General features: G+C 41.8%; 1 protein-coding gene and 3 long non-coding RNA genes across 7 annotated transcripts in view; 2 read left to right on the top strand and 2 right to left on the bottom strand.

Moving 5' to 3' along the window:
- LOC131443310 (protein NLRC3-like) overlaps positions 1 to 25,599 on the top strand; it is a 76,692-nt gene that overhangs the window by 27,340 nt on the left and 23,753 nt on the right. The window lies entirely within an intron of this gene.
- LOC131443514 (uncharacterized) lies at positions 2,202 to 11,538 on the bottom strand. 2 transcript variants are annotated; one of them, XR_009233623.1, is made up of 2 exons: positions 11,188 to 11,538; positions 2,202 to 4,663 (listed from the first exon to the last, which is right to left on the bottom strand). It is a non-coding gene; the product is annotated as an uncharacterized LOC131443514 (long non-coding RNA). The 2 variants fall into 2 exon arrangements; XR_009233622.1 differs by having other exon boundaries at positions 2,202 to 3,407.
- LOC131443527 (uncharacterized) lies at positions 12,002 to 12,847 on the top strand. Its single transcript, XR_009233637.1, has 2 exons — positions 12,002 to 12,146; positions 12,691 to 12,847. It is a non-coding gene; the product is annotated as an uncharacterized LOC131443527 (long non-coding RNA).
- Positions 18,589 to 25,033, bottom strand: LOC131443518 (uncharacterized). 3 transcript variants are annotated; one of them, XR_009233628.1, is made up of 4 exons: positions 23,925 to 25,033; positions 23,717 to 23,858; positions 22,873 to 23,641; positions 18,589 to 18,715 (listed from the first exon to the last, which is right to left on the bottom strand). It is a non-coding gene; the product is annotated as an uncharacterized LOC131443518 (long non-coding RNA). The 3 variants fall into 3 exon arrangements; XR_009233626.1 differs by having other exon boundaries at positions 23,717 to 25,033; XR_009233627.1 differs by having other exon boundaries at positions 22,873 to 23,068; positions 23,717 to 25,002.

Below are 25,599 nucleotides of genomic sequence, written 5' to 3'. Positions count from 1 at the left end.
AAGTCTAAGTCTAAGTCTAAAACGTGGGGTCAAACAAAGCTGCCCTGTCTCTCCGCTTCTCTTTATCATTGCCACAGAAATGCTCTCTATTTTTATTTAAAATTCAGACATTGCTCCTTTAAATGTTATTGGGATACCTGTTGTTGTTGTTGTTAGCCAGCGCGCAGACGATACGACCGTCTCTGTGAAACTGAGGTCCCCAAGATAATGCGACGCCTCGAGGCTGAAACTTGATTTGAACAAATTCATCAGAGTGATTTAACAGAAGCAGAAACAGAAAACATTCCTATCAAATCAGCTGTTCAATACTTAGGGATACATGTATCTATGTGTGAGGTGTAATAACTCAATCAGTCAAACTAAACTGAACTCCTGGTTATTGAGAGACATCAGTTTACTAGGTGGAGTCTTTCTTACTATGATTGAAAGCATATGGAGATGTTTCTATTCAGCGTATTCTTTGGCCTTCCCTCACAGAGCCATTCAGAAGGTCAACCAAATTCATTCCTTCACAATAAGAGCTTCTGGTATCATATGGAGGCACTTTTTATTAAAGTGTGACTTCAATATTCAGAAACGTCCTGTTAAATGATCCCTGTTTCACCAGCAAGTCCTTTTATATTGGAAACTTTTGTACAATCATAATTTCACCCCTCGTAACAAATAGATACATTACAATTAAAAACAAGTCGCTGTATAACAAGAACTGCATAGATAAAGGTATTTGCTCTTTAATTCATTTAGTGTGTGATGACACATGAACATTTTTGCCTTAAATATGATCTAGTCGTTAATCGTAATTCCTTTGCATCCATAATGAAAGCCATCCCTAATCCTACTTTGAATTGAATTCAAGGGATTATTTCAAACTCGACTCACATCACTCCTAATGTTCCACATCTCCTAGTTGGAAGCTGTAACTTTGAGAGCATTCAAATTCCTAATAAAACGTCACACACCCTTTATTGTCTTTTCAAAAGTGCATCAAACAAATCTTCTCCAAAGATATTATATATTCTTTGTGATCTCAATATTTCCAATTTCCCATAAATCCAAAAGCAAAAGAAGTCCATTTGAAAATGTTAAATGTTGTGTAACCTGTGTCCAGTGAAATGTTACGGCAGAGATTTGCTTTGGAAACAAATAAATGTGTATTTTGTGATGATATTGAAAGCTTTCATTGTGTGTCCTCTGAAGCACACGTGACTGGCTGCACACAGAGATCCGACTCCAGCCCTTCTCTAAAGAGGACATGATTTATGCTCTTGTTATGGTCAATAATGCTAAACAATATATTAATACTTGGAACACATGGAAATATATGAACGTGAAACTTAGATTTATTGTGTTTCATAACCAGTTTCTTTAACATGATGAAAGGTAAAAATGCAATGAAACTTTTCACTTTATTTGAAAAATAGGATCTAAAAACAAAAGCCTTAGCTAACTTTTTCTTTTGTTTTTTATCTTGTTTGATTTTTCTGTATTTTATCATGCAAATGTTTCCCTTCTGCGTTCTTCCTGTGCACCTGCTCCTTTGAAAGGTTTAAACAAAGATGTGAGCCTTGTTGTTTCTACATTATTTTGTTCAATAAATCATTAAAAAAATCATCAAAAAGAACTCCATAGGAATGAACGGAGGCAAAGGGGCGGAGCTCTACCCAGTTGTTCTAATACATCCATGGTATCAACATGTTTGTCTGTTTGTTTTGTCGTGTTACTCGCACTTCACATGTCTGCCACGCGGTGGTGCGCGGGTTTTCTGCTGTTTTGACCCACTGACAGTGATAGTTGTTGAGCAGACGCTGGAGCCAAGTGAATCAAAATAGGACGCAGAGTTGATTGAAATGGAACGTTTCTGAAGCATCTTTGCTCACTTATTTCAAACCAACGATGTTCAAACACCAATAATTGCACTTTTCTTCTCACCTATAGTTGCTACCAATGATTACAAGTGTTCTAAACACCTTTTGTTCATTAAAGCCTTTAATCCCAGTTAAATTGAAGGGATTTATTGATTGAATGTTCCTCTTATTTCAATGATATTTCATTCATTATGTTGGATGTCTTTTGTCTGATACTATTTTACACTTATATTTTAGTCCTTTAGAGTAGTATAGCGGCCGATTGATGTTAAATCATTTCAAAAACAAGCCGCTGTAGGCTAAACACAGGAGCTAAGTGATGACGCGCACACAAAGGCATGTCTCTGTGGCTCTACCACTCTTTATTCATCACGCCAAACTCTGCACGACACTCGTGGCTTGTTAGCAAAGAGAGAAATAATACACACAGCAAACAAAACATGCATTGATGCGGACAACAAAAGATTTCACCGCTCCACCGTGCTCACCCTACGTCATGACTGACAACCAGCAACCAGTGAACTGGGGACAGCAGTGATTTATTCCTACATACTCGCGGTAGTGACACATCCATCACCCATGTGCACCAATTCCAGCATTAACTCAACACTTAGGTCTTACTTTATTCAAAAGCAAAACAAAATGTATGACTCCTACATTCCAGCCCCTAATTATGCTGAAGCAATAATTACATAACTGCTAATATGTGGGAGACAAAATGCTAAATGTCAGAAAAGAAAAACATCTCATATTTCTAACAACCAGGAAATCTACTGTATAGTCTAAATAATCAATCCAACCTACAAAATAGTCAAAGTCCACGTATGTCAGTTCTTTCAAAATCTGCAAGTCTTCATGGCTCTTCTGCCTCTTGAAGAAGACAAACCTTCGTGATGGGTCTATCCAAAAACCCAGTCCTTGTTTTGATACAAATCTGGCACACAAGTCCTCTCTGATCTGGAACTGCTTGCACAACTCTCCCAGTGATCCACGAGTTGCGAGGTGCAGAATCATCTACGACGAACATCTCCAGGGGCAAAGTCCTGGTCACAGTGTCTCCTTTGTATTGTGTTTGCACTTGGTAGCTTCTTTGTTTTTTACTTTTTTACTGATTGGCTCCCCTTAAGTGAGTAATTTTTTACATTATTTTTAAAACAGAAATTTGTATAAATAAAAGTATTTTGTATTATCGAACTGTCGTCCGTCTCGTTGCATAACAGACCTCAGTGCCTTCCTTCATTTGGGTTAGTCCACTTATAAGAAATCCCTGGGTCAAATTCCCAAGGTGGCGTTGTCTGGCAACAATTACATAAATTTCTGTTTTAAAAATAATGTAAAAATTACTCACTTAAGGGGACGTAAGGGGAGCCAATCAGTGCTGAGACCTACCGTGAAAAACTGTATCCAAAGGGAAAGGGGATCCCAGGAACACCACACGTGAAGCAAATAAAAGTAAACAAAACAAAGAAGCTACCAAGTGCAAACACAATACAAAGGGGACACCGTGACCAGGACACCAATCCACCACCGTAGGCTCAGCACCTGAAAGGGAGGCGACCAGAGAGCAACCAATTAGAAAAAAAACTAATAATGAAACAAAACAATAACTAATAACAAGAGAAATTAAAGAATGAAATGTACAGGATCTATAATGATTAAACACAATGGCAAATAAGCAAAATTCTATATAACCACAATTGAAATGCAGCCCATAATAACCCAAAAATAAACACAAAACTAACAGAATAATCGTATTTATGGGTTATTTATGGGTACCACAAAGGAACAAAATCAAATGTGTATTCCCGCACTGTCCTCTCATGCAAGTATACACACACACACACACACACACACACACACACGTTCGACATTCATGACTTGAGGGGACATTGCATTGACTTACATTCATTTCTTGGAGACTTACTCTAACCTTAACCACAATTACTACTGGCCTAATCCTAATCCTAATCCTAACCCTAACCCTAACCCTAACCTCAACCTAACCATGAAACATATCTTCACCTTAAAATGTAGTAATTTACGTTATGGGGACTTGCTTTTTGTCCCCACAAGGAGGGCAAGTCCCCATAATGTGACTGTGTAAACAGGTTTTGGTCCCCACAACATTAGTAATACCTGGTACACAGACACACACACACACAGACACCCACACACAGACACACACACACAGTGTCACACACACAGGCACGGACACTATCGGCAGCCGAATAAGCGGACAAGGCGATCAGAACCCGAGTCGGCCCTGGTGGAGCGGTGAGTGTCCAACGTTAGACTAATCAAAGTCAAGCGAAACATTAGTCCCGCAAACACACAGTTCCAGTGAGGCACAGCGATCAGTCCAAATGATTTCTTTAAATGAGGCAAAGAAGGCAAGAAACAGAGCAGAAGCAAAGCAGCAGCGGTTCTACGGGCGGATTAGCCGGCGCTGCGCCGCTACAGTCAGTCACCCGGTCAGGCAATCCCGGCCAACACAGCGTGGAACAGAGGGATCAACGCTCCCCGAGAGCGACCAGCGGCAGACAGTGAGTGGCACACGGAGCGGTGAACAGCGCGCAGCCAGCAGCAACACCCAAGCGAACCTGTCACCACACGGACGCGGACATGGAGGAAGCACAGGAGTGACGCGACCCAGCCTCCAGCAAGCAGAAGCCTGACAGGGGCTTTACGCCCGCCTTTATGTGGCAGTCTCCCACCGTGATTAGTTGGAACTGCAGCACAGCTGACAGTTACCAGGACAACTAACTACATGTTGCCACAGAAGGAAGGAAAGACACAAACTAGGGAGAGAAAGAGACAAGGTTAATGACATATAAAAAGTCATATTCATACCCTGAGTGTGAGAGAGTGAATGTGTGTGCACCACAGGAAAATCCCCCAGCAGTCTAGGTCTATAGCAGCAGAACTAAGAGCTGGTCCAGGTTTCCCTGAACCAGCTCTAACTATAAGCTTTATCAAAAAGGAAAGTTTGAAGTCTAACTTTAAATACAGAGAGAGGCTCCGCCTCCCGAACTGTCATTGGAAGCTGGTTCCACAGGAGAGGAGGAGCCTGGTAACTGAAGGCTCCGCCTCCCATTCTGCTCTTACAGACTCTGGGAACCACAAGTAAACCTGTATTTTGTGACCTAAGTGGTCTGTTAGGGTGATAAGGTAAGACTAGGTCTTTCAGGTATGAAGGGGCCTGACCATTAAGTTCTTTGTACGTGAGGAGGAGGATTTTAAATTGAATTCTAAACTGTGGGTGGAGCCAGTGTAAAGAAGCTAACACTGGAGTTATATGGTCTCTCTCTCTAGTTCCTGTCAGAACTCGTGCTGCAGCATTTTGAATTAACTGAAGGGTTCTAACAGACTTGTTGGAACATCCTGATAATAAGGAGTTACAGTAATCTAATCTAGATGAAACAAAAGCATGAACTGAAGGCTGTAGAGGTGGCTAGTTCGCTTTACATTGTCTCCTTTCTCCTCAGGAAATCATTTTCCTTGACAAAATGAGATAATCGCAGCTTCTGCATTGTCAAACTCCTCAACAGAAAGTGGACACTTTGCCACATGAGCCTTGATGCTTTGCATCTCTTCTTTTGCATCTCTTTTCAACTCCTTTCTCCCTGAAACTGGGTCTAACAACAGTTTCTTGAACCTGAGAAGCCAAGTAACCATCGGCTTCAAGTGGATCCAAGAGGAAATGATTGTGATTGATGAAGTACATGATGGAATCTACCTGCTCATTAGCATGTACAGCATTTATGTACACAGTCAGCTTGACTTCAGGATCCTCTGGAGAGACATTAGCGGAAATATCAGGGCTTTCTGGCCACTCTTGTGAGTTGGAAACCACCTTTAGCACATAGAACATGCAGGCCTTGATACAGTGATATTGCCTCTTCATTGGACGCAACTGAAACCAGACAATCATCTACATAAAAGTTATGCAGAATGGTGTTAACAACTTTTGGACCAAATTGCTCTTGGTTGTCCTCTGCACACTTCCTCAAGGCATAACTTGCACAACTTGGAGAAGATGTAGCTCCAAACAGATGTACGGTCATTCTATATTCCACCAGGTCCTGCCATGGTCTTCACCAGGCCACCAAAGGAATCTTAATAAGTCAGAGTCCATGTTCGGCACTCTTACCTGGTGGAACATAGCTTCAATGTCTGCCATTAGCACAACAGGTTCCTTTCGGAACCTAGTTATGACTCCAACAAGCAGGCCTGTAAGATCTAGACCTTGAAAAAGCTGAGTATTTAAAGATGTTCCTTAAAAAGTAGCAGCACAATCGAAGACTACCCAAAGCTTCTTCTTTTGTGGGTGGTACACCCTGTGGTGTGGTATATACCATACCCTGCCATCACAATGGTCCAAATCTTTCTCTGGCACTCTCTCAGCATAACCTTTGCTGATGAGGTTGTTCATGAAGCTAGTGTAGTCAGTGTGGAATGACCTGTCCTTATTGAACCTCCTTTTAAGACTCAACACACACTGTTCTACTACCTTTTTGTTGTTAGGCATTCATACTTTATTGTTCTTTATCGGCAAGTCAATGCTGTAATGTCCATCAACTAGCTTAGCTGTCTTGGAGACTGATTCCATGAAACAATAATCTTCTCGAGACCAACCAGACTGGTCTTCATGAGCACATTCAGGGAAGTCAGCCTTTATCTGCTGTTTCCAAAGTTCATTGAGCTTTGCTATGGAGATCCTATTCACAGTGACATCATGCATTTCATTAGAGGCATCACTACTGTAATCTCCTCTTAGGGGACCATTTACAGTCCAACCAAGCATGGTTTTGACAGCATAAGGGCCACCATTAACACTGCGAATAACTTCCCATGGCTCTAGAGCCTGAGGAACATTAGTACCAAATAGCAAATCTACTCCAGATTTGATCTCAGCTATTCTCAAGTGGCCAAGGTGTGGCCATCTTTTAACGTCATCCTATAGGGGAATGTTGCTTTTATTGACAGGCATGCATTTCTGGGTAAACATATCAGGTAACTCACAGAAGATATTTGTGTCCAGCTCAGCTATCTCCAAATCTGCCACAACATGACTGTCAACTCTTTTCTCCTGACCCATTGTCCGAAGGAGAATACTTGTTTTTCGTCCTGTAAGATTTAACCTTTTCATGAGCCCTTCAGTACAAAATGGAGCAGAGCTCCCAGGATCCAGAAAGGCACATGTGACCACTATTTCCTGTCCTTTCTTGGACTTCACCCTAACTGGCAAAATAGAGAGTGCCCCAGTAAGACCATTGGACTGCACAAGACAAAAGCATTTTCATCTATTTGCCATTTCTCTTTCTGTTCTGGATGTAGCTCTTTTTTCTTGGAGTGCATATGCAAAATGGTGGGATGCTTTAGGCTACATGTTCTACATGACAGACACTTTCGACATTCCTTACTTTTGTGCCCAGTGCACAAACAGCCAAAACACACCCCATTTTCTTTAAAAAAAACAGCATCTTTTCACTGTGTGCCTTACTTGACAATAGACAGCACAGATCCAGAGAATGTCCAGCTCTACAGAACAGACAAACCTTCATAACAGGAGAACGCTTTTCTGTGTTTATTGCCATCTTATCTACTGTAGCAACAGTGGTGGCAAAGCTACTTCCCTTTGCCTTAGGAGTAGGCCGAGATCTTGGCTGTCTTACGCGTTCTCTCGTCACAGCTGGAGAGTCCTGCAAGTCTCCGAAGAGTGGATCACTTGCAATTTTAACCTGCTTTTCAGTGTAGTTAACAATATCACAAAATGTAGCCCTATGTAACAGGTTTGTTATGATAAGGCCTTTGAATTACACCAAAATCCCTTTTTTGTGTTTTTATAATATGTTCTGTAATATCATCTCCATTCTGTATTGTGGTGCAGTCTTTGCGTGTGTGGCCGTGATAGGGCCGTGACATAATCGCGTACGTGCGTAGGTATGGGAGTGCGCATGCTCACTCCAGCCAGAATTGTTTTTCCCGCGGCTCGTTGTGCTAAGTTTTGTAAAGTGTCTAATTTTGTTGTAAACATCTTAAAACTGTCATAATTAGGTTTGGTTAGTCATGGGGTGAACATTGTGTGCGTGTGAGAGTTTGGGTCGGTAAGGAACGTGAATTTGGCAAGCTATTGGCTTCAAACTAGCAGCTAACACTAGCTGTGCATGTGTGTGTGTGTGTGTGTGCGCGCGCGCGCGCGCGCGCGTGTGTGTGTGTGTACGTGTGCACGTGTATGAGAGAGGATGTCCTGCATGCATCTGATGAGTCCTTCGTTCGATTACAGATGGCAGCAGATGAATGACTGCATGTTGTTTTTGTGTAATAATACTTCTTAATTATGGTCCAGCTCACACGAGGACTCCATGGTCCTAATGCATTGCAGCACTCTTGCAGCCAGAAACCGTCAGCCTGCAGAGCACTAACATCCTCAGATCTTATTGATGGCCATGTGAAAACTTTATCCATATAAGCTGTGGCAATTTTTAATGAATTGCCAAAATGTTCTTGCAGCAAAGACTTAGCCTTGGCATATTCTGTGTCATGTGGCATATGCTGACAACTTCTGACCATTTCTCGAGGCTGCCCTCTAGTTCAAGGAAGTACAGGCAATCTTTGACACTATGAGTCTTCTTCTCAATACTTTGCTCAAAAGCCCTAATAAAAGCCTGATATTGCAGAGGATCACAATCAAAGATCTGAACTTCTTGTCTTGGAGGGCGAAAGTGAGCTCGACTGCTGCACGACAAGAAACAATGTCATGTTGTTCTGTTTTTCTAAGACCGTCACCAGATGGCGCTGTTCATTGCCGCCCTGTGTTGATGATAAAAGATGATCTGCCTGAGAATTAGACCAAGTTTGGAGAGTCTGTCAATCACTGTGTTTTATCTGTGGTGTGTGTGAAGGCTTCAAGAATGTAACTGGAGCATGCAGCCCTGTATTTTTTACACTTCAGAGCCGGATTAAATAAATGGACTAAACTAGGCAGACTGTATTTTTTGGGCCCCCCTCCATCGATATTATTTAGGAATTGAAATCTGAAACTTACCAAAGTTACTAATAAAAGTTAATTCACATTTTACATAGCGTAGTCTTTGGTTACGAGTTGGTTCTTTGTATGCCAACATAAGCCATGTATAGTCACGTATTTATACGTTACTACAAGGCTCTATTAAATGCTATTAAATTATCCTTATCTTATCCATTGCGAGTGTCATTGTTAAGGCAGTAGTACCAGTAAATCACCAATAGGTGTCAGCATTGCTATGTAAACAGAGCAAATAAGATAAATGTTGTAAGCTATTGCATTTTGCAGAAAATCTTAATTAAATGTGTTGATTAAATTGAATAGTTTAATAAGTAGTCAAATATACAAAGACCAATAACATGTGCAGTAAGAGAAACTGTGCTGTCGTGGTAAAGAGGTTTATTTTCATGGACAAGCATCACCTCTCTTCCATTTTCTGGTATTCAGCTCCTGGTCTGGACTGTTCAGCAGTTTTCTCCACTGGTCTGGATGTTTCTCTGGATGGTGAACTGTGTATTGTTGTTTTTGGAAGCCATTCTACATTTAGTCTTAGATTTAGTCTTTTGGACTAAAACGCTTATTAGTTTTAGTCACGTTTCAGTCATTTCTATAGTGCAGTGTCACACATAAGTTTGACATGAAATTTCCTCCGCCGGTGGTGCGCCGCGACCGACTCTAGATCGGCTTGGAAGGTGGTTTACGGCGAACCCCCGCCCGGACCTCGCCGCGGACATGTGCACTCGCTGCGGCTTCTCCCGCCCGCCTGCCCCCAGCGCGACTGTCCTCAGAACGCCCTGACAGCGTCGCGTCATCGGGACGAGGAGCGTAAATCGTCTTGAAACGCGGACCAAGTCATTTTTAGGTTTTGATTGTCCCTCCGTCTGGGCCCCCCCCGCCAATCGGACCCTAGGCACGTGCCCAGTTTGCCTTTGCGTTAATCCGGCTCTGTTTGGCTTTGCACCCAATAAATGTTGAGGCAACTGGTCATCTGCTGAAATGTATAGAGGTGACTGCTTACTATTTGCAGACACAAAGATTTCTGCATCAGCATTTAAGGTTCCAGCCTTCCTTTGCTCTCTCTCAAAGTAGGAATTCATTCCATCAGACTTACTACACACAGCCCTAGACACACGTGAACCATCAGAGACCTTTAATACACCTATTTTAGCCATTGATGCAGCTATCTCCATCTCCAAGTCAAGCTGTTCTCTCTTTTTCCTCAACTGCTCTTCTTGCTCCTGCAAAGCATGTTTTTCTTTGAATAGTCTTTGGCGGGCCATGAGTGCTGCCATTTCGGCCTCAGCTTTAACACGTGTTGATGAAGTAGAGGAAGCCATAGATCTTCCTCCAACTGAACTCCTTTTCTTAACAGAAGTGTTTCTTATGTTCTCAGAATCATTTAAAATGCTTCTTCCATCATCTCCATTCTGTGCATCAAACCACTCAACGTTAGGTGGGTCAGAGTGAAGTAGAACGGACATTCCATCTGTATTTACTTGTTCAGTATTTTGTTTAACTTGCCCGCTTTCAATGAGCCAAATCTTTACTTTTTCAGTAAACTCTGCATTATTTTCCTGCAAGGCTGCAAACCAAGCATTCTGCCTCTCTTGTTCCTCCAGAGGAAGCAGTGGAATCACAGAATTATGAAGCCAACCTGCATCATCAAACAGCTGAGAAAACACTTTGAGCTGAGAATCAACATTTAAAATGTTACCACCTGTGTGCATTAGCTCTTTAATAAGTTTAACAACACCTTTAATTGTGTTCACTTTAATTCTTCTTTCAGATTGAAGCTTTTCAATTGTATTTATCAACGCTTTAGCTGTGAATTTTGTTTGTCTTTTTTCACCCTTAGCACTGATATCAGAACATGACTTTGATTTATTCATTTCCATTTTTCAATAATGAATGACCACAAATCACAATGACGTCCCACTTTTACACACACACACACACACACACACACACACACCTTAACATGAAAATATCACTGAACAGGTTCATATGTGACCAAGCAAAAGGCAAATGTGGGTCGGACTGATTCCCCCTAACTGCCTATTAAAACGAACTAAAGACAACCCTAGTCTTCTGTGCATACTAGCGGTGGGTATTATATACCTGTATACCGATAGTCTTGGAACACACGTAGACGGCCTGAGACAAGAACTACGGCGGTACTCCCGAGCCCAATGCTCCAGCCACTTGATGCACAAAATAACAACAAACAATACAGCCACCTTATGTAGCAGCACTGCGGAGCCTAACCGGGGAAAAGTTCATCCATAAGACACGAACCTGTGTGTGTGAAAGTGTGGCGGATTCATCCCCCATATCCATTGATTGACAGGACACAATCATGCATGAATGAAACGTAGTCGTGGTCTGTGCGTCAGCGTCTCTCCGTTGACTCCGCTCGCTCCCACTTCCTTGTTGAAACGCTTCCAAACAATTCACGCTTCAAAGACACTTTTGTTGACTTTGACAGCGGCCGATCGATGTTAAAGGATTTCAAAAACAAGCCGCTGGAGGCTAAACACACGAGCTAAGTGATGACGCGCACACGAAGGCGTGTCTCTGTGGCTCTACCACTCTTTATTCATCACGCTGAGTGCCAAACTGCGCACGACACTCGTGGCGTGTTCATAATAAGAGAGAAATAATACACACAGCAAACAAAACATGCATTGATGCGGACAACAAAAGATTTCGCTCCACCGTGCTCACCCTACGTCATGACTGACAACCAGCAACCAGTGAATGTGTTCAATTCACTCTTATCATTCTATTAATATCATTCTTATGTGACCGGCACTAGAATTACTTGTGTATGACAACGCCACTCTCTTTAAAGGGGAGAGACCCTGGACTACACGCAGTGTGACTAATCTACAGCAACCACTCCCCACTCAGGTTAATACCTATTAGGGCAAGGACAAGCAGAGGCTCTTGAAGTTGTACAAAAATAAAGTTTATTTTGACAATATCCCCTCAACAATAAAATCAATACTTTTGTATTTGATAAGGCTGATACCTAGAGTTGGACACACACATAACCAGGTGAATACTGTTATGTATTTAAAGGTTTGAATGCACTGCACACTTCAAAGACACTGCACACTTAAAGGTTCAAAGGCACTGCACACTTAAACAGCTCAAAACACTGTATACTTAAAGGTTCGAAGGCACTGCACACTTCCAGAGCAAACATTAAATTCTACGACACCATGGAAAGGTGGATGGTCACAACTATCAAGGTAAGTGCAACAAAACAAAAATGGAGACACTAATTATAAGGATTTCTGGGAGGAGAGAACAGTGGCTGCCCTGCCGACGTGTGTCGCCAGTTCAGCCTACAAGACAGAATAAATACATTACAAGAAATTCAACAGTATTATTAAAACTGACCCAGATGATACCCATGCCCAGTCTCTCGTACCTGCTTTGAGCTAAGCTGTAGCGCATCCAGGTAATACAGTAGATTGACTGGGACAGCTAATGCTGCTTGTCATAAAGTGCTGATGATTAATATCTACAAATATAACAGGAAATACAAAGTTAAATAGACCACAAAATGTACAGCAGCAGACGGGTGGCAACATCATATTAGGTGGACATTATTAGTAGCTCCCACCTTAAACTGCTACGAGGTAAGGCCTACAGGTACGAGGTACAATGCAGTTTAACCCTCATGGCACCAACCGACACACTAAGAATGCAAGGAGAGGTAAATAATCTAAACTCAACATTAAACACAAGCATATAGACCCAGAAAAGTGTTTGTACCTCTTTTCTTCTCAGACCTGCGACGCCGGCAACAGGAGCATGGACGAGGGTGAGCTACGAGAACAAACGTGGACTTGCAAAGTCCCGCGAGATCCTAGTCTCATGTACTGTGAGGCTGCTGTTGCTAGGTTCCCCACCTGGTGACCTGGGTCCTAGCGTCCCATATGTTACACTTACATTGACATTATATTCATATAATACATTCAAGTCCACAAACATAGATGTGGAACTCTCGCGCTGCCTCTTTATTTCCCGCTCGACTCATTTCCTGTAAGAGAAAGTGAAAGTAACTATTCTGTTTGCTTCAGTCGCCATTTGAACTGCGCAGCACGAGGACAGACTGGTGAGTGTTGACGTGATTATGATGATAATATATGATGATATATGATGATTTAGTGCGTGTGAGTCAAGTACCTTAAAGTGAGACTCGAGTAAAAGTCTTAAAGTTTGACATTTACTCTACTTGAGTATCAAAAATCATTTCTGATATAAAATGTAGTCAAAGTTGCTAGAAATAACAAAGTCAGGTACAAATACGTGGAATGTGTACTTAAGTACAGTCATGAAGTATATGTACTGCTTAATCCTGACAGATTAGAATGGAAACTTCCAGCCTGTCATAACTCCAGTCAGTCGTCTTTTGTTTTTCCTAAATGTGACGTCATGTTTTCTTCTTTATGTCAATTCTACTCAAGCGTCCAAACCGAAACATAAAGTCCCGTCAAACGCGAACACAATGTTAAATGAGATTAAATGAACGATTGTAAATGATCATTTGGATTAAAAGTGAAATAATAATGTCATATATTCATATTATCATCAAAATAATGACTTGATTTAGTAGCTTTAAGTACTATAAGTACTATAAGTACTATAAGTGCTTAATGCACTAAAGTCGGATGAAGTGCTTTTACTGTGAACTTTTGGAGTAATCCAGGGTCAAAGTTGACTTGAACAAAACTGAGGTTATTCTTTTTTTGAAGTGGTATCAAATCCACATTTATGATTTAAATGTAATTGTACTTAGTACTTTTTGATGTCCTTGATGAACAAATATGCAGTTAATAAGTAATCCAGGATCTAATTTGACTTTTGCTCTCAAAACTGAGCTCATCAGCTGACTTGAATGCAGACAACAGCCCTTCAGTCACATACAGAGTAGCCTAGCACCATCTACTGGCACAAATATGTAAGTGACATGAACAGCAGGTTTCATAAAACACCTTTTCTGACAGAAAACTCCTGATGTGTTACAGTTTTCTCTCGTGTGATCACTGGACTGAACACAGATCCACATCAGACGTCCTCCAGGAAACATGAAGGAGATTTTCCACTCAAACTGAGAGGTAACTCTTTAAAGTGCTTTCAATATGATGCTTTCAGTGGAGCAGTGATAAGTCAGTGAGGAGCTTATTGTTGAGCTTATAGGAGTTTATGTGTGTTGGTATTGTACGTGTCTGTGTTGTTTACGTGTGTTGGTGTTGTACGTGTCTGTGTTGTTTACGTGTGTGATGTGCGTGTTGGTGTTGTACGTGTCGATGTTGTACGTGTTGGTGTTGTTTACGTGTGTGTTATGTGTGTTGGTGTTGTACGTGTCTGTGTTGTTTACGTGTGTGTTGTGCGTGTTGGTGTTGTACGCGTCTGTGTTGTTTACGTGTGTGTTGGTGTTGTACGCGTCTGTGTTGTTTACGTGCGTGTTGTGCGTGTTGGTGTTGTACGTGTCTGTGTTGTTTACGTGTGTGTTGTGCGTGTTGGTGTTGTACACGTCTGTATTGTTTACGTGTGTGTTGTGCTTGTTGGTGTTGTATGTGTCTGTGTTGTTTACGTGTGTGTTGTGCTTGTTGGTGTTGTACGTGTCTGTGTTGTTTACATGTGTGTTGTGCTTGTTGGTGTTGTACGTGTCTGTGTTGTTTACGTGTGTGTTGTGCGTGTTGGTGTTGTACGTGTCTGTGTTGTTTATATGTGTGTTGTACGTGTCTGTTGTTTACGTGTGTGTTGTACGTGTCTGTGTTGTTTACGTGTGTGTTGTGCGTGTTGGTGTTGTACGCGTCTGTATTGTTTACGTGTAGAGATGTTCCGATACCGATTCCGATACTTGTGCTGTGGGTATCGGCCGATACCGAGTACCGATACCGATACCAGTGTGTTATAAAAAAATATATATCATACTACGCCTGCATGACTGTGATATGATTATCATCACCAAATCCTTTACCGTATCAGTCACGGGTGTCAGACAGTGGAATAATCTGGATGAGGAGATGAAAAAATCAGCAAAACGGAGTGTATTTAAAAAGAAGTATGTAGAGATGACCATTAATCGATACAGAATGACCCAGGAGGAAAGTATGACAAAGGTCAGAGACAGAAATCTGTAGACACCATGTGGATACGGCAGTGGAAGCAAATGTAACCAAACAACAGCTGACATACATGGAGTCTGATTGACTGTCTAGAGCTAGACTGCATCTCTGAGTGCTACCTGATGCTGAAACATGTTTTTGTCAAAATGTCATAAGAAAAAGAAAAATGATGTATTGTATGATGAAAATATGTATTCTGTGGGTAATGGGGACGGGACTAGATAAACTTTTGCTTCTCCGGCTTTCCCTTTTGGTTATGTGTATTGTGTAAACTACACTAAGATGATGTGTGATGATGAGTGATCTAACTGACATGACCGAAATAAACATACATACATATACATATATATATATATATATATATATATAAATAAATAAATAAATCATTGGTGGTAAGGTTTGGCTCAGGTTAAACCCTCTGTAAAACATGAACGAATACAGCAAATGGACATCATTTATTTTTACCAGTGATATGTTATTTCGTTTTTCAGCTTGTACGTTTGTTTTCACTCTGGTCCAAACACCGCGGCACTGGCAGAGCTTCATGTTTCCATGACGACTGACCGGGAAAGGACGTGCGTGACATCATTTTTACTCGACTCCAGATTGTTAAAATGAGTCTCTGAAGTAACGCTAAACTTTAAAAACAGAGGCATACATACGCAGGACACAGGTACGCTGGTTAGTTGCAGCGCTGCTCTTTTCGTTTAATAACCGGGCCGCTCCAGTTTGACTGTAGACGCGCTAACGGAGCTAGCGCAGCTAACAACGCTAAAGGAGCTAACTGGTAAATACTGCCAAACTGCCGACATGATGAGCTAACGTTAGCTCCTTGTCTACAGGTGTCGGGTGATCAGTTCTTCTTCACGCCTCTAAAACAGCACAGCGCAACTGTTTCAAGAGCGGCGAAGAAGAACCGCGTCAGAGCTAACGGGGCTCTATTAAATAATGTGGTATCGGATCGGTGCATGGACTCCAGTACTCGCCGATACCGATACCCACATTTTCGGCAGTATCGTAGGCATTTCCGATACCGGTATCGGAATCGGAACAACTCTAGTGTGAGAGTGTGTGTGTGTGTGTGTGCGTGTGTCTGTGTCTGTGTGTGTGTTTGTGTGTGTGTGTGTGTGTGAGTGTGTGTGTCTGTGTATGTGTGTGTGTGTGTCTGTGTGTGTGTGTGACGCGTGTTCGCTGCAGGGAAACGTTTCAACTTGATTGTGTGTTGTGTGACGCGCGTCAGTATGTTAATTACACCTCAGACCCTGAGATCACACATTCCTGTCAGAAGTGTGTTGACATTATATCTGTTTATCTTATCATTACACGAGTTTGAGCTCAATTAAAGGTCTATTTAAATTTCTACTTTTTCTGACTGAAAACTGAAGTTTGTAAACCACTCACTCTCTGCACCAAACTCCAGAGAGAAATGAGTCATTTGACATGACAGCACACAGGAGTCGTTGATCCACTGCTGCCTCCTTCACTGAGTTCATATGTGGTATGATAGGACCTCGGTGTATGAAAACCACAGTGACACAAAGTGACCACACGAGGCAGCAGAGAAGCATTTAAAATGGTGGCTCCAGAAAGCAAATCTTTACTCAAGTTCAATTCAATTCAATTGTATTTGTACTGCGCCAAATCATAACATCCATTATCTCAAGGCTCTGTACAAAGACATCATGGAGAAATCTGTGACAGAACCAGACTCACAGACGTGCAGCAGCTGCCTCGACCGGTTGGGGTGAAAGAGGAGAGGAGGGGGAGAGACAAGGGGGGAGAGGTAGAGACCAGGAGCAGATACACAACAACTGTATCACGTTCTAAGTTTATACAGGACACTTAGAGTCAGAGATGTGTGATGATGACATGTTCATAGGACTATGATGTCATTTATAGAAGCAGCAGCAGAGACTGTTGATACAAGTTATACTGATAAGCACTTTTAATGATGGCATCATTATAATAATGGTGATGATCTATTCACACCATATTCATATATATTCATATTCACACCCTGAGTGTGAGAGAGTGCAGTCCAGGTCTACAGCAGCATAACCAAGAGCTGCTCCAGGTTTATCAAAAAGGAAATATTCCTCTATTTAAATATTCATATTTCATTGCTCTTATGACTTCTCATGTGTGACATGTCAGGTGTCAGCCTCGTTTCACAGCTGTTATATTTAGTGTTAGTCCAGTTTAGTTCTAGTTATTTTAATCACAGAACAGGAAGTGCTGCAGGAAACGGCTTGAATTAAAAAACAGAAGAAGAAAAGAAAAGTGGCAGCAGTGACCTGTTCTAACGGAAGCATTTTTAATCTGGTCCAAGGATGAGGATGAGGATTAGACGTGAGTCATGGCGTCCGTGTGGGCGCCAGAGGAAATGAAAGACACTTATGGTGGAAGAAAGTATTTAAAAAAAAACAAAAAACGCAGCATCCAAGACAAGAATGGTTTTTATTGCATGAAATAACTCAAAAAAAGTTACTTGAGAAAGTTTCTGTATGTTGTTATTAACCGTTTAGGTCGGTATAATACATGATGTGTTTGTTTGTGTTTCCATAGCAACAGTACCAAAATGACCAGCCCCAAGTTTGTCCAACAGTGAGATAAAGACGTGAAAATGTTCTGGAGATATCGTAGACTAAAACTGACGTAGTTTTTATCAGGTTTTCACACAGGAAACTGAAGTTTGTAAACCACACACACACGCACACACACACACACACACACACACACACACACACACACACACACACACACACACACACTCACACACACACACACACACACAGGAGCTGCTGGTCCTGTGCTGCCTCGTGTGGCCACTTTGTGTCACTGACGTCAATCTGAACAAAGGATTTTAAATGCTGAAGTGACAAAATAAGACATTTGAACTTAGTGATGTGTGTGTGTGTGTGTGTGTGTGTATGACCACAAATAAATGACAAACAAATAAACAAGAGCTTAATTTTATGAACTGGTCCTTCAAAGTGCTCTTTGAAACAAAGCCTGGATGGTTTGTGTCCATGAAATGTGAAAGTTATAACTTTGTCATAGAGTGAAAACAAATACATCATTGGAAAGGTCTCAGCCTGGAGAGTAACATATGTCAGTATGAAGACTCCACATAACTCCAGCTTTTAAATATTGACCTTTAAACTTTCAACGTGGTGCTTACAGAAAGCTTCTAGTATGGTTGTGAATAAGGTTATGAAATGATATTTCTACTGAATATTTGAAATGTCTGGTACAGCCGAAGTAGTAATCATACTCTATCTAGATAAGGTGTGTTAAGAAAGGGCATAGACGTTGCCTTATTTCTGCTATATTCACTTATATCCTAGAAATTGTGTTTTGGGGCCGACAGTTTTGTGTCCTAAAGTAGGGCTTTAAAATGATATTTCCTCAGAACATATAAAATATCTGGTAAAGCCGAGTTAGTAATCACACTGTATCTACATAAGTACAGTCGTTGTTTTATTGCTGTTATTTTCACGAATATCACCAGTGTTTGGGCCGGTAGTTTTGGGTCATTTTGGGTAAATGTCCCGCATTCTGTCCACACATGTAGTAGCGTTCGCCGACAAGTGGCAACGGGGCAGTAACACCTCGGACACCCAGGTGTTTGCTGTCAAGAGCATTGCCCTTACACCCAGGGCCTGCAGTTTTTCAAGCTACAAAGGACACACACACACACACAAAAGAAAAGTAAGACATAACATTAATATTTATAACAACATTTGCAAATTGCACTGCAATAAAACAATAAAAAGGAATATCATAGCAATATATTTGCTTCATCTTGGATGTGAGATACAGTCCTGTTTTTTCGGTGTGTTTGGACCCAACTCTCCCGTTTCTCATCAAATTTGGCCAGTTTTTTTAGAGCCTGAGTTTATGTGGCTGTTGCATATTTTGCAGGTTTTGCAAACTACATTTATAACAGTGCGACAGGCCACACACTGTCTTGAGGTTGACCCCTGGCCTGGCATGTCTGTGAGACAGAAAGATAGACAGACCAACAGAAGACAGACGGACTGACAGACACAAAGAGAGGGATGAGTGAGTGTGTGTGTGTGTGAGAGAGAGAGAGGTGTGAGCGTGTGTGTGTGTAAGAGAGAGGGAGAGAGATGTGTGAGTGTGTGTGTGTGTGTGAGAGAGAGAGGGATGTGTGAGTGTGTGTGAGAGAGAGAGAGAGGTGTGAGCGTGTGTGAGAGACAGGGAGAGAGAGGTGTGAGTGTGTGTGTGTGTGAGAGAGAGAGAGGGATGTGTGAGCGTGTGAGAGAGACAGGGAGAGAGAGAGCTAGTTCAGTAGAGGAGTGGCTCTTAAAAGAGCCGTTGGGTTGTTATAGGAAAAGCCAAGGAGAGGTAAAGGTAGGAGGGGCTATGGGCTGCAGCTGTTGGACACAAGAAGATAAAAACATGGTCAATTCTCTTGCAGCAAGCCTTATTGGAGTTCACAAAGGGCAAATACTGAATTCTTAGTCATTTCCAATGTGTCAACTACAAGCAAGCTAGCAAAACACAGTGACAATTGTAGACAATACAGATCTTTTTTCTTTTTTTCCTTTTTTTCTTTTATTTATATGTACAGGTTATAACATTGACAATATAACATTGTCTCATTTTCAACCAAGAAACGTATAAGGTAAACTATATGATCTTTATATATTAGTATTTATCTGTGTTTTAATCTTTAAATGACTCTGAGAAGTTGCACACAGCTTTGCTCATTTGAAAACGTGTGACCTCAGTTCTACAATTGTTAAGATAAAAGATTTGATGATGAATAATATTTTTCATGTTTAGAAATTAGAAGTTCTGTTGAATCACGGTCAACAGTGTCATTTGATTTTTGTTTTATTTCAGTTAGCCTGCATGTATTTTAGGACAGGGAAAGTCTTAAAGGCAAATGCAGTCCAGTTCATTACTACTTGATTCTGGATTAAAAATGTTCCCATGTTAAAAATACAAAATACAATTTTATTTGACATTTTCTCTTATAGAGCAACACTACGTTCAGTGAAGGAGCAGACCCTGAGCTGAGGAGATGCCACTCGGACACTGATCTGCACAAAAAAGGGCAGCTATGCAAAGCTTGTGGCTCATCTGCATGGTGGAGTACCAGCGGCGGGCGGTGCATTTCACGCTTAGGCCTTCAGTGATGTCCTACTTAGTCAATAAATACCTTTCATTATGCCATCATTTATAACACTTGGACTGGAGAGAGTAGTTAGAAACACACTTAAGCACTACTGGGCATTGCATCACCTCAATTGTGTACAAAATGGGCTATTTTCCGGCGCATTTTAAAATCAACAAACCCGCATCAGCAATTAAATCATATCTGGTATGCTACTGCCAAAACTTAAAAATAAAAGGGTCTTTAAAATGATCTTTCCAAAAAGTTTTATCAAATGAGTCCACAAAGAATATACAAGCTTTAACAAGATTGTACAATAAATTGCAAAATCGCAGTTTAATATCAGAAAAACACGAACGAGACGGCAGTACAACCGCACAGCTGCGCCAGATGATTCACATACATTATATTATATTATATTATATATACATTATACAGTATATTTGTCATTTTAGTTCGTTATTATGGATTTGATATGAACGAAATAAATTATAAAAACATATTAAACGTGAAAAAAAAATGTTGCACTCACCAAAACGGCTCTGTCCCCCGAAACACTTATTTAAACACAAAATCCATTCTCCTTTCTTTCTTCAAAAAGACGTCAATGACTTGGTTGTACAGTTTGTCTGTGTGTTTCAGTTTCAACAATAAATCCTTTTCTATTGACATGAAGGCCAATGCTGAAAGCCGCGTCTGTCCAGTTGTGTTTCTTGCATATGTTTTAATTCGCTTTAAGGATGAGAATGACCGCTCAACAGAAGCTGTGGACACAGGGATTGTCACAGCCAAACAAGCCAGTGCATAAAGCTGTCCCATACTCTCACTCGGTTCTTTGATCCTAAGAAAATCAAGGAGATCCACTGGACTTTTTCCCTCAAAATCAGTCATGGCATACATTACAGTGAGTTCTGTTTTTAGTCGGGGCAGGTCGAACAGTGCGCCGTGATTTTGTGTTAAGCTGGAAAAGGCTGTTTGTGGAAAGTTTCTCCGGTGTGTCTGGAAGTGCTGGGGGTCGAGAAGGGAGAGAAACAATCATTTTTCGTGGTCTTGAAATCGATTCCGTATCTGGCAAAGAATGTTATCCAGAATGTTGCTGTAGAGTTGTTGGTAGTGTGCGTGGAGGTCGCCTTGCGCTGCGCCCTGGCCTCTGCGCGCGCTTGGACCACCTGAGATGCTCACCGTTTCTTCATAAATCTGACTGAATCTGCCCCTTGCGCACTCAACTGTGTCACAAAACTCCTTCACCCTTGCCATGCAGAATTGTACATCTAGTGTTTTAGACTGTAGTATTCCAAAGAGCACATCAGCATGCTCAAAAAGCCCATTAACAAAACTCAAAATCATCCAGGCGCTTATCAAATCCATCTGCACAAAGCACAGTGTCCTCATTATACTCATCATGATGTTCCAGTATGTGATCAAACAATTCCTTTAGCGCAATCCTCTTCTCGTGGACTACATTCACCAATCTTGATGTGGATTGCCACCGTGTCGGTGCAACGTGAGGAAGACGCCGCTTGCACATATCATCCAGTAGCTGAGTACGCTTTGGAGATCTTGAGAAGAACGCAGCGAGGCCATTCAGGTTGGCAAAAAAACCTTGCATTCTTTAAGCTTTGAGGCTCCTTGAGTCAGTACTAAATTAAGACGATGTGCATAGCAGTGAATAAATAAGGCCATAGGTGCTCTGTCTTTAACCTTCGCTTGCACCCCATTTAGTCCAGATGCCATTACCGCTGCACCATCGTAACACTGTGCCACAACTTTATCCAGACAACACCCATATTCCTTGAGAAAACGTAAAATAAGAGCAGCAATGTCATCAGCTCGCTTGCCACTAGTTACATCCTCATATTTGATAAAACGCTCCTTGACACCTGATGTCGTTACATAGCGCAGGACAAGTGCGAGCTGTGCAGCATTACCAACATCTGTTGTCTCATCTACCATTACAGCAACGAACGGTGCATTTTTGATCTCTGTTTTGATCTCTTCTCCCATCACTTCAGCAATAGCATAAATTAGGTCATTTTGTATTTTGCCAGATGTTCCAGTAAACACTCTGTTGGTGGATAGGTGGTAATGCAAGTCTGTGTCATGCTCAGCCATAAAAGAAAGAAGTTCCATGTAGTTACCTCTGTTTGAGGACTGACTGCTTTCATCGTGTCCCCTAAATGAAAGCTCTTGTTTACCCAAAAACACGACACAATCAATCAGTCTTTTCAATATCTCCCTGTTTTTCTTCACCATTTCATTGTGCAGCTCTCTTTCCCTGCGCACCTGTTCGTTGAGCTGTGAGTCCACTCTAGTGTCCCCGTAAGTTTTTAAAAGCACCGTAGCTTGCAAGTGTCCAGCCGTGCTTTGGTGTCTCGTTGCTGCCTTGGTTAAACAATTTAAGTTTGCAAATCCAGTGTAGCTCCACACACTAAATTTGTCCTTTGCAAATGTGGCGACACGAGGTATGGGGGAATGCCTTTTTAAGGCAGCATCGATAAATTGAATTGTTGCCAGACAACGCCACCCTGGGAATTTCACCCAGGGATTTCTTATAAATGAACTCACCCCAAATAAAGGGAGGCACTGAGGTTCGTTATGCAACAAGACAGAGACGGCAGTTCAATAATGCAAAAACACTTTTATTTACACAAATTTCTATTTTAAAAGTAATATAAAAGAATTACTCACGTAAGGGGACATATAAGGGGAACCAATCAGTGCTGAGACCTACAGCGATAAACCGTATCCAAAAGAAAAGGGGATCCCAGGAACACCACACGTGAAGCAAATAAAAGTAAACAAAACAAAGAAGCTACAAAGTGCTAACACAACAAAAAGGGGACACCGTGACCAGGACACCAATCCACCACCGTAGGCTCAGCACCTGAATGGGGGCGACCAGAAAGCAACCAATTAGAAAATAACAAATAATGAAACAAAACAATAACTAATAACAAAAGAGAAATCAAAGAATTAATTGTACAGGAATTATAATAATTAAACCCAATGACAAATAAACAAAATTATATATAAAAGCAACTGGAAAGCAACCCATAATAACCCAAAACTAACAGAATAATTGTAATTATGGGTTACAGCAAAACAAATTACAAACGAAATCAAAGAAATTACCAGAAAGGAACAAAATCAAATGTATATTCCCACACTGTCCTCTCATGCAAGTACACACACACACACACACACACACACACACACTGGTTTAAGATGAGGCTGTGCCAACAATCGGAGACAGCGTTACCAAGCAACCTGGCGGCGCGGCGAATGCCGACGCAAGCGAGGCGATCAGTTCCGCAAACACACCGTTCCAATGAGGCACAGCAATCAGTCCAAATGATCTCTTTAACTGAGGCAAAGAAGTGAAGAGACAAAGCGGAAGCAAAGCAGCAGCGGTTCTAGGAGCGGATTAGTCGGCGCTGCGCCGTTACGGTCAGTCGTCCTACGATGAAGTGAACAAACAATGAGCAACTTATGAATGGCTGGAGGAGGAAGCTAAGACCACTGCACTACATACCGGTCAGGCGATCCCGGCCAACACAGCGTGGGACGGAGGAATCACGCTCCCCGAGAGCGACCAGCAGCGGACAGTGAGCGGCACACAGAGCGGCACACAGCGCGGCACACAGCGCGCAGCCAGCAGCAACACCCAGGTGGACCTTTATAAAACAATAACATTAGCACTGGATGGGCGACATACGTGAGAAGTGCAGCCGGCAGCCCACCTGTAACCACCCGGACGCGGAAATGGAGGAAGCACAGGAGTGACGCGACCCAGCCTCCAGCAAGCAAGGGGCTGACAGGTGCTTTACGCCCGCCTTTATGTGGCAGTCTCCCACGGAGATTGGGTGGAACTGCAGCACACCTGACAGTTACCAGGACAATGAACCCTTCCCCGGCTGGGACAGGTTAGCTAGCTCAGGGGTCGGCCGTCCTCCTCTCACGAGATCTAGCTTCTCTTGAAAAGTTCTTCTTGAAAATGGCCTTGCCAGTATATCAGCAACCAAATCAACGCGTAGCTCTCCTTCGGCCATTGTGGGTTAAAAAAGGTTTTTAACCGTTAACAATCCCGGGTGTGGCTCTGCTGATCTGCAGAGCACTGCCGTGGCTCAAACTAGTAAGTATCCAATCACTGCTAGAGAGTCTGGCCGTTTCTCAATATCCATACTTGTGCGTACTTGTGCGTACTTGCGTACTCCCGTACTTGTGAAAACGTCATCAGCCTCAGTCCAAGTGCTGTTCCAATTCTCAAGTAAGCGAACAGCGAGGACGGTTCTCAAACCCAGAAGTGTCCTCGCTCCGCCCATTTTTACCAAGTAAAAAAAACTTAAGTGTACTTGCGATGGCCATGTATCCCAGAATTCATTTGGGCGGAGCATAGCAGCAAGTAATAGAAATATAAATCTGAAATAAATATTTTTCTGTGTCCCGGAACAAAGTTTTAACATCATTTGAGGCGAGAAATGAGTCATTTAGAAATCAAACATGTGGTTTGTGTATGAAGATATGACGTATTTATAGTTTGGCAGCGACGTTTGTCGGAGGTGATAAGCTCCGCCTCTGCGGACGCTCGGCGCTCACTGTGCCCGGCACAGAGCAGCGTGACCTCGGCCTGTCCTGATGAAATGATCCGCTGGCTCAGACGTCGCTGTCATTAGATGCTCGGTGTGATCCATAGATTTGTTGTTGACGTGTTATTTTGTTTTTAATGGAAACGTTTTGACCTGACAGTTTAAAAGTTTGTATATTGTTAATGTTTTATTTATTCTAACTTTGAATGTTAGATTTATATTAAAGTCGCACGGTCATTGTATCTGTATTTAAATATAATATGTAGATATTAGATATGTAGAGTAGTATAGATTTGTACAAGTCATATATATATACAGTATATATATATATATATATATATATATACTACTCTACAATGCTGTAATATATCTCCACATGCCACATCTCTCCATTTGTCTCTGAGTTTGTAGGACAACTTCTTAATTATGGTCCAGCTCACACGAGGACTCCATGGTCCTAATGCATTGCAGCACTCTTGCAGCCAGAAACCGTCAGCCTGCAGAGCACTAACATCCTCAGATCTTATTGATGGCCATGTGAAAACTTTATCCATATAAGCTGTGGCAATTTTTAATGAATTGCCAAAATGTTCTTGCAGCAAAGACTTAGCCTTGGCATATTCTGTGTCATGTGGCATATGCTGACAACTTCTGACCATTTCTCGAGGCTGCCCTCTAGTTCAAGGAAGTACAGGCAATCTTTGACACTATGAGTCTTCTTCTCAATACTTTGCTCAAAAGCCCTAATAAAAGCCTGATATTGCAGAGGATCACAATCAAAGATCTGAACTTCTTGTCTTGGAGGGAGAAAGTGAGCTCGACTGCTGCT

The sequence above is a fragment of the Solea solea genome, chromosome 17 (genome assembly GCF_958295425.1).
Source record: "Solea solea chromosome 17, fSolSol10.1, whole genome shotgun sequence".
NCBI classification, from domain to species: domain Eukaryota; kingdom Metazoa; phylum Chordata; class Actinopteri; order Pleuronectiformes; family Soleidae; genus Solea; species Solea solea.
Note: the sequence above shows the minus strand (reverse complement) of the source record. Positions and strands in the feature narration are given on the sequence as shown.